The following is a 10,551-nucleotide window of genomic DNA, read 5'->3' on the forward strand; positions in this document are numbered from 1 at the left end:
TTTTTTATCTTGAATCTCTCTTTAAATTTATACACACACACACATTGGTCTTTGATATAGGCTACTTATCTATGATGCTTAAATGTTGGACATGATTTCTTTGCACACTCTTTCTATTTTATTTATTTATTTATTTAATTTATTTTTTTTTAGGCTTGGCAACTTTTGGTTGAGCTCACAAATTGCAAGAACCTTATCAACTTACAATCCCTTATTTTATTTTATTTTGCTAAGTTTATTTTTACTTTTTATTTTTTATGCCTACAGCACCTGATCTTTCTAGGCAGTCTCCCATCCAAGTACTAACCAGGCCTAACCCTGCTTAGCTCATGAGATCAGATGGGATCAGGCTTGTTCACGGTGGCATGGCTGTAGACTGCACACCCTTTCTAACATTGGACATTGTCTTCCTCTTATTAGGGTGCGTAGAAGTCTTTAAGAAACCTCTATTCTTTTCTCTGTCCCTTTACAAGTCCTAGGCCCTGTCATAGGCCTGTATATTAATGGTCCTTCAGAGGAGAATTCATCTCTAGCAGCAAGCTCTGAGTCTCACACACGATGCTATTTGTGCTTCTTACATATGCTAACAAACAGGCCTTCCTTCCCTGTGGAATCTGTCACAGAAACATACATCTCTTAAGCATGAATAGGGAGCTGACTTTACCAGCTGAGGCTGTAGATTTCTAGACATCTATAGATTTCCAGGTGTCTGTTTCTTTTACAATAGTCCTACTCTTACGCCAAAAGGTCTTGTATCACTTGACTAGTTGTAGAAAAATTCCACCTGCTCCAATCTTAGGCAGCCCACCACAGGACTTCTAAGCATCTTGTAAAGAAAGATTAAGGATTTCTTCTTCCACATCTTGGAGAGAAAAGAAATACTCGGGACCTATTTCATCTAGAAAGTGCAAAAATAAAACATCCCTTAGGCTTCCGATGACGTAAATTCAACAAAGGTATTGCACCTTTTTTTAATGTAGAGTCTGAAATGTTAATAGATGTCATCAGCAGAGCTACAACGCTCATTTTCCAATCCCTGCACATTACTCTATTACAATGTAAATTGGCATCTGATTATTACTGTCTTATTACTTCGATCACAGGCAACCAGACAACTGATTATCGTGTGAGTTTACAGGATGTCAGAGAGAGGAAGCCTGGCACACAAACCCTCATGCAATTTGTATCCCTACTTCTGCACCCCATTCATTCCTTTGCCTTTCCTTTCTCTAGTCCCATTTACTCTCACCTGTCTGCACAGCGAATTTTATCACACATAAGAAGGATGTAGGCCTGAGCACCAACAGAAGCAAGTCAGCAATGGTATTGTCCTGGAGATTAAGAAAAATGCTGTGAAGTCCCTCACCCATAGGTTCTTTTTTTCTGCAGGTAATAAAAAATTGAGCAGGAGCAGCGAAGAGGTTTTCTAAATTTTAGTCCAAGATCTTATGTTGGGAAAGTTGTCTTTCTCTCTGTGTTACATTAGCCCCCAATTGTTTGGTATGGCAAGGAATAAGTGTGTATGTATTTGAAATACATTTTGCTCTAAGGGCCAATCAAGACTTTTGTCTGTATCAAATACTAAACTCATTTTTCCTAGTCTCAAAAACTAATGATTATTAAAAAAAAAAAAAAACTCTGATAGCCTTCAGTTTTTCCTATTCTCTTTTTCTATTTCATTGAGAAATAATTGGCATATATCACTGCATAAGTTTAAAGTACACAGAATGGGTGTTTGATTTACATGTACTGTGAAATGATTACCAATACAGGTTTAGTTAATGTCCATTGTCTCATAAAGATATGATAAAAAGAACAAAATTTTTTTTTCTCCTAGGAACTACTCTCTTAACAACTGCTCCTATTCTTTACTCAAAGGCAGCATTACCTTTTCCTAGTCACTGAACACTCACTACCCACTTTGTCACCTAAGATGTTTTTTCATAATTTATTAACTATGAGCAGAAGGCTCTTCGGTTCCTGACTAATGAAGAACAGGTAAAGTTTAGGTCTTTCCAATTTTAGTGAGGGTTCTACAGAAGATTATATGTTCTAATAGAGGCATCTAGACCAACCCTGTCAGTATGTTCATCTCTACTCAAAACTCTGCTTATCCTCCAAAGCTTAGTTTAGGCCTCATTTATCCAAAAGGACTTCAGTAAAGAACACTTCAAACCACAGAGATCATCTTATTTTCTGAAAATGTGTTATTTACATTTGTGCCATAATTTGAAACCTAGTTCAATGCTCCCTAATAGAGAGGCTTACTTAGCAGGTACTTGTATTCGCACCAAAATGGTAACTTTAACAGAGGAGGGATTGATTTATTTCTTTAATGCCTTAGAGAACCAAGAATACTTTTATTTATATAGATAGAAAAAAACTGAGGAAGAGACAGGTGATTGTCCCCACAATATCCATTCTACCCTTCTTCTCCACTGAGAAACTCTCAAGTGTTAGCTGGGCACATGATTCTGGGTACAGTGCACCCCTAGCCATCCTTGCTTCTACCTATGAAATGTGACTAAGCTCCCTTCAATTGGATATAAATGGTGTGGTAGGCTGATAAGAGCTCCCAAATTCTTTCTTCCCAGATATATCCCAAAATATATCTTCATCCTTATCTTCAAAACCTGTGGATGTTGCCCTGTTTGGAAAACAGTCTTTGAAGGTCTGATTAAATTAAGAATCTTGAGGTGTGGAAATTATCCTGGATTATCTAAGTGAGCCCTAAATCCAATCACAGGTGTCCTTGGAAGAAAGAGGCGGATGGGGATTTAACACACATAGAGGAGAAGGCAATGTGACAACCATCTGCTGGACAATATTTTGTTAGTGCTGAAGATGCTAGGCATATGGTTCATGGATCCACACAACCATCTCAGCAGAAGACAGAAATAGAGATGGTATTATCCAGTAAATATTTGTGGAGAATCCTCTTGTCTGACAGTGTGAGTCCAGGCAACATACACAGGACACCACAAGGTTTTTGAGAATGTCATACCAGCAAAAACACTGCTGTCTTGGCCTAAAAGGTACAGAGATAGGATGAAATATCAGAAGGTTGTCGAATTTCTAATAATTCGACAGGAAGGAAACAGGTCGATAAAACTATTCAGCTACAAAAATGTACTATGGTTCAAGAAGATAAAAAAGGATGACTGAGAGTAGGGGAACAGGTGTGGAGGCAGAGGCCAGAGCGACGGGGGCAGATGGCACAGACTCGGGACCAGAGAAGGAGTTTCAAGTCACGCGGAATTATTCCCAGGCCTTGAAACCTAATGGAATTTGCTCTGCTGGATTTCAAAATTGTCGGGGACCAGTAACCCCTGGACAGTGAAGACCATTCAGTATTCTACTACTCGTTTGTAAAATAGAAAAACGCACAAAAGGTGATAAGTTCCGAAATCATATCTGTTATTGAGCAGTTATGTCTTTAAAGCATTAACTTTTAAGCAAGAGTTTCCACAGTTTCTCGAATGTGTTAATTTTTTTTAGTATTTATATTTTTAGGTACCTAAAAGTTCTATCATACCTAACTTCTCTCCATATTCCTTATCCTCAAATCCAGATACTGTTAAGCAATAACATTTGTACTTCTCAGATGTCTTACCTACATGTCCCATTTTTAACATTCCAATATCTTGTTCGAAGCCTTTGAAGTAGAGCCTGATGTGATAAAATCACCTCTAACTTGTCCCAATTATTTCTAAACTTTCCAATCCTACCTAGAGAACATTGAGATCTCTCTGAAACATAATTATGACAGCCGATTTCAATTGTTTTACACTAGCTAAGTGATAAAAGAACTCAAAATTAAATGTATCCTTTAAGTTTTTATGTGGTATACAATAGTCCCCCCTCTTATCTGAGGGGGATATGTTCTAAGACCCTCAGTGGATGCCATAAATAGAACCAAGCCATACACACACACACACACACACACACACACATACATACATATATGTGTGTGTGTATATATATGGTTTGGTTCTCTTTATGTACATACATATACGTATATATGTATGTGCATATGTAATGTATGTTTTGCATGTATGTACATATATGTGTGTGCATATACATGTATATAATGTATGTTTTTTCATATACATACATGCATTTCACTTAAAGAACTTTATGATTTCTCTTTGGCATATACAAATTGATGACATCACTACTCTCGAGTTTGGAGCCATTATTAAGTACAATAAAGGTTTCTTGAACACAAGCACTGCGATACTGCTACAGCTGAACTGATAACCAAGACAGCTTCTAAGTGACTAACAATTAGATAGCATATACGAGTGGGACAAAGAAACGATCCACATCCTGGGAAGGGTGGAATGGGGTGGCATAATTTCATCACGTTACTCAGAATGGCACACAATTTAAAACTCTTGAACTGTTTACCTCTGAAAATTTCCATTTAATATTTTCAAACCGTAGTTGACCACAGGTAGCTGAAACCTCAGAAAGCAAAACTGTGATAAGAGGGACTACTGTACACCAAAAATGTGAATAGTGCTTATCTCTTGTGGCTATTTAGTTCATTTTATTCTTCTTTGCGTGTTTCTATATTTTTTCAAGATATTCTATAATTAATATGTATTATTTTGTAAGCAATTATCTTAGTTCAGGTTTCCATAACAAAATGCCATAGTCTAGATGGCTTAACAATAGAAATATATATTTTCAAAGTTTCAGGGGCTGGAATTCTCAGATCAAGGTCCGGCAGGGCTCGGTAAGAGCTCTTCTCTTGGTTTTCAGATGACCACCTTCTCATTCCGTCTTCACATGGCCTTTCCTTGAGGCTTGTAGAGAGAGAGAGAAAGAGAGAGACAGAGAGACAGAGAGACAGAGAAAATACTCTGGTGTCTCTCCTTTTAAGGACACTAATTCTATCAGATTATTCAACCTTAATTACTTCTGTAGGGGTCCTATCTCCAAATATAGCCATAATAGGAGGTAAAATTCTAATATATGAATTTTGGAAGGGCACGAATATTAAGACTATAACATTCTGCTTCTGACCTCTCAAAATTCATTTCTTTCCCACTTGCAAAATATATTCATTCCATCCCAAAAGCCCCCAAAATCTTAACTCATTCCATAAACAACTTTAAAATCTAAAGTCCAAAGTCTCATTAAATAGTATCAAAATCAGGTATGAGTGAGATAAGGTATGATTCATCCTGAGGCAAAATTTTCCTCTAGTTGTAAACCTGTGAAACCAGACAAGTTACGTCCTCCCAAAATACAATGGCGAAACAGGCATAGGAGAGTCATTCCCACCACAAATGAGAGAAATTGGAGGGGCGAGGGGGGTGAATTGTTCCAAGTAAGTCCAAAACAAGCAAGGCAAATTCTATTAGATCTTTTTTTAAAATTAATTAATTTATTTATGTATTTAACAGTGACATTGGTTAACAAAATCCAATAAGTTTCACTTGTACATTTTAACAGTGAGAAATATATGTATTTACGCTATGTGTTCACCTCCCATAGTTAGATTTTTCTGTCACCACATATTTGACCCCCTTTACCCCGTCTACCGCCCCCCTTCCCCGACTCCCTACCCTCTGGTAACCACTAGTCTATAGTCCATGTCCATGAGCCTCTGTTTGTTTTTCCTGTTCATCTGTTGATTTTAGGTTTACATTCCACATATAAGTGATATCATGTGATTTTCAACTTTTTCTGTCTGGCTTATTTTGTTTAGCATGATTATCCCGAGGTCCATCCATGTTGTTGCAAATGTTAGTATTTCATCTCTTCTTATGGCTGAGTAATATTCCATTATATGTATGTACCACAGCTTTTTCAGCCAATCCTCTATCGTAGGACTTCGATTGCTTCCATGTCCTGACCACTGTGAATAATGCTACTATGAACATTGGTGTGCAAATATCTTTTCGGATATGAATTTTGCAGTAAACACCCAGTAGAAGGATTGCTGGATCATTTGGTAGATCAATTCTTAGTTTTTTGAGGAAACTCCATACTGTTTTCCATAGTGGCTGTACCAATTTGCAGTCCCATCAGCAGTGTATGAGAGTTCCTTTTTCTCTGCATCCTCTCCAACATTTGTTATTACTTGTTCTGTTGATTACCGCTATTCTAACGGATATGAGAAGGTATTTCACTGTGGTTTTTATTTGCATTTCCCTAATAGCTAAAGATGATGAACATCTTTTCATATATTTGTTGGCTATTTGTATGTCTTCTAGGGAGAAGTGTCTGTTCAGGTCCTCTGCCCATTTTTGATTGGATCATTTGTTTTTTGTTGTTGTTGTTATTGAGTTATATGAGTTCTTTGTATATTTTTGATATTAGGCCCTTATCGAAGGCATCGCTTGCAAATATATTTTCCCATTCGGATGGTTGTCTCTTTACCTTGTTGACAGTTTCTTTTGCTGTGCGGAAACTTTTTACTTTGATGTAGTCCTATTCATATATTTTTACTTTTTCTTTCCTTGCCTTTAAGCCTGAGAATAATCCTCTCTGGCTTGAGGCTCCTCCTTCTGGGCCTTCTTCCGTGAAGACCCTGCCCATTCAGCCCTAGGCAGCATCCCACCCTTGTGACTCTGCTGAACAAGAGTCCCACCCTCAGGGCTCTGCTGGCTGACCCTAACTGCAAAGATCTGGTAGGCACCTCCACCTGCAAGGTTCTGGGTTGTCTGACCTTCAAAGCTATGGATGGCAGCAACTTGGCTTGTTGGAACCTTGGCTGTGGCTCCTCCTTTAAAAAGAAAGTAGAAACAGACTTGCCTTTTGGGCCTGTGCATTCTGGGCTTGTGGCGAGACTGGAAGACCTGATTAATTCTGAGTCACTTTTGGGGTTGTTCTTCCTATTTCTTGAAGGAAATGAATATTCCAGCCTTATGGCTCTATTGTCTCATTCTGTACATTTTAGTCCAAACTGGAGTTGTCTCCGCTAGCTGTCTCTTCTCTTTTTTAAAAATTACTTTTTTTAGTTTGTCCCTTTCCTTTTGAATTTTAATATAAGCAATAAGGAGAAACAAGTTTATACCTTTAATAGTTTGCTTGGAAAGCTCCTCAGCTAAAATATCTAATTTTATCACTTGCAAGTTCTGACTTCCACGAAAACACTAGAACACAGTTCAGCCAAGTTCTCTGTAACTTTATAACAAGGATTGCCTTTCCTTCAGTTTCCAATAACATGTTTATTTTGGTCATGTGAAACCTCCCATAATGGCCTTTAATGCTCATATTTCTACCAACGTTCTTTTCATGCTAATACATAATTCTCTAAGATGATGGAAGCTTGCTCTATGTTCTTCCTTTTTTCTTTCGGAGCTCTCAACAGAATCACCTTTCGCATCTAGGTTTTTCTAGCATACATCTCAAAATTCTCTGGCCTTTACCCCCATCACCCAGTTCCAAAGCCATGTCTGTATTTTTAGATATTTGTTACATTTACAACAGCACCTCACTTCACAGTACCAAAAATCTGTGTTAGTTTTCTTGAGCTGTCATAACAAAATATCATAGACTGGGTGGCTTAAAAAACAGAAACTTTTTTTCTTACAGTTCTGGAGGCTGGCATTCCTGGATCAGGTCTGGCAGGGTTCAGTTTCTAGCGAGGGGTCCCTCCCCAGCTGGCAGATGGCCACCTTCTCTCGGTGTCCTCAGTGCATGCACGCAGAGCAAGAGAGAGCTCTCTAGTGTCTCCTCTTATAAGATCAGTAATCCTATCAGAAGCTTCATCCTTTCATTTTACTTTAATTACCTTCTCAAAGGCCCCATCTCCAAATACAGCTACACTGAGAGTTAGGGCTTCAGCATGTGAAGATGGGGAAGGGGAGGGACAAAAACCTTCAGTCTATAACAGCAATAAAAATAAATTTTGCTATTATTCACATTTTCTATTCTGTGCCTGGGTAGATTTTTTTTATAGATAGCATGAAACAGAAAAAACAACTCAATATTACCAGTTTAGTTAAGAACGTGGACCATTGACCATGGTTCTGGACACATATACATCCAGCAGTGGAAGTAATCAACTGCCTACTTAGCAGAGGAATCTGTGGTTCCAACACTTCTGTTTCACCACGTGATGACTCAGCAACTCTGTCTCTACATCTACCGAAGAGCATGCTGACGCTGTCTTTTGTCTTAAGGTCCAGCTCCACAGGAGGCAATTGGTTCAGCCAATCAGTAAAAGATATATCTATATACATAACCACCTACGAGGCTTTGGTGAATGAAGGCCTTAGGCCTCAGTCTCCATCCAAGACCCAGTGAATCATGGCCGAGACAAAATGACCACTGTGCATGAAATACTTCAGAAGACGGTTGTGGGGATAATGGACATTTTCCCAGGAGAGAGTGTGGCAACTGGAAACCACCCTGTTTGGTCTTCCCAATCTTAACACAAATACCATCTTCTTCCACAAATTTTTACTATGCCGGGATGCTGCTAGTTGCTAGGGAGACAGGGATAAACAGTTCAAGGTCCTTTTCTTATAAAAGTTCTCACTTTTGAGGACAGAGATACACATATTAAAATGATAACTATCATTCATCATCCAAAATGACTCGTCATGAAATATTAGTAGCAGTAATTGATAAGGTGCTCTGGGGACCCATATGTCAGAATGATTAAGGGAGGTGTTAGCGAGACCACCACATGGACGGCAACAAAATAACCAGACTTAAAGAATAAATGGCCTTTACCAGGTGGAGAGGAGCATTTTAGGAGAAGGAAACAGTATGAGCATGCACTCACAGATGCAAAAGCATATGGTTATGTGGAAATAAAGAGTATATCAGGGGAATACCTATACACCAATGCACAGGGAAATAAAAAGGTGGAGTGATGAAGAAAATACTGTGGTGTAGTTTAGATTCTTTAAAATTCCAGATTTTATCTTGCAGCTGCAAACTTTCCACTGGGAATAATCTCTTCTTTCTCTGATTCCCCTTACAAATCATATAATACTTGCTATATTGCTGGTGCTCTTACTGTTCATTGCTGTTCTTACCTTATTCTAAATAATATAAGCACATAAAGGTCGGCATCTATTGATTATTTTCTGTGTCTTCATTGTATTTAACACAGTGCTATAAATATCGTAGACAGTCAAAAACCAAGTGTGCCAAATGAGCAGTGTTTCTCGCTTCTGGATTATAGAGATAATGTCTTGATAATACTCCTAAAATATAGGTCACCTCAGATGTTTCTTCTAAAGAAAATAAGAAAGTTCCAAACTTACTGGCCTAGGATGACACTGTAGGCAAAGGGCAAAGAGGAATGGGAGCCATGTCTTGAAAATGCTGACCCAGGGTTAGAGTTATCAAACACGCCATCTTATTCAATCCTGGAAGAAACTTGAAGTTTCAAGCGGTTATCAAAACCCTTCTCACTGATTTTTTTTTTTTTGGCATGCCTTAAAAGGTTTACTGAGAATAATAAGGTTAAATATAACCATAAGTAAACCTAAGTGTGGTTAGGCAATGCACACACAGAAATAGCACTGAATCAACAACGGAATAACATGACTGCTGACTCTTACGTGGTGCTGACAAAGGCAGCAGCTGACAATGAATATTAGAACTGATGTCAGCAGAAGACGCTGAACTTTGAAGCCTTAACACATCACAGGTGAGGTGACTTTGTGCTAGGAGTGTGTTCCTTTAGGTAAAATATTTTGTTCAATTTTTCCAAATTTGAGTTCACCCGGGCCTTTTGAGGCAATCGAGGTCTTATTTGTTAGCTAAGTGAAAAGAAATGCAGCTAAATCAGAAGATTGAGGAGCAGATCATAAACTCCTTCCTGGGTGACAGGAGAACCCATGCTGACGGTCACAGGCTCGAGGAAGGCAGTTTGGGAGGTTCTTAGGGAATAGTTCAATACCTCGTTTTGTAATCTGCAAGGTGGTCATTCTTGTCCCAATCTTACAAATGAGAACTTCAAGGCTCAGTGAGATCAGATAATTCACTTCACGTAATCCTTTAATAAGAAGCAGATAAACTTTCAAATAATCATCTATATGGTTCAATCATCTTAATGACATCTTTTGGAACCTTCATTCCCAAATACTTGCGGTGTATTTACCAAAGAATAAAGAAAGCATTTAGTTTTTAATTAAAAATTTCCATTTCTAAATCAATATTTAGGACCATTGTTTTAATCCAATTATGACATTCTGGTTCTTTGCCTTTATTCTTAGTTAATATTTAAATTGTACCAATAACAAGTAAGATTTGGGCATTCTTCTCACCGAGTAAAGTTATGCTGGATATGGCATCCTCCTATGGCAGGTATACCATTTTCTTGAAATATAAGATTGGCCACCAAGAACTAGTCTTTCCTTCTAGATATCCTCAGAGACCGACACCTCATTTATTTCTCCATAGCACCAAAAGCTGTTGCCTTTTTTCTTCCTCAAAATTCTTTCTTCTCTTGTCTTCTGTCTGATTCCTTGCTAAATCTACCTTTGCGGATTTCTCTTCTTCTATCTAAGCTCTAAATTCTGGAGTCCTTAGAACTTGGTCATTGACACTCTTCTTTAAATAAAATAGAGGCTC

General features: G+C 38.1%; 1 pseudogene; it reads right to left on the reverse strand.

The window, feature by feature from the left end:
* Positions 1–258: 258 nt before the first annotated feature.
* LOC118609638 lies at positions 259–377 on the reverse strand (annotated as a pseudogene).
* Between the last annotated feature and the right edge of the window lie 10,174 nt (positions 378–10,551).

Source organism: Rousettus aegyptiacus, unplaced genomic scaffold, assembly GCF_014176215.1.
Source record: "Rousettus aegyptiacus isolate mRouAeg1 unplaced genomic scaffold, mRouAeg1.p scaffold_m13_p_11, whole genome shotgun sequence".
Taxonomy (NCBI): domain Eukaryota; kingdom Metazoa; phylum Chordata; class Mammalia; order Chiroptera; family Pteropodidae; genus Rousettus; species Rousettus aegyptiacus.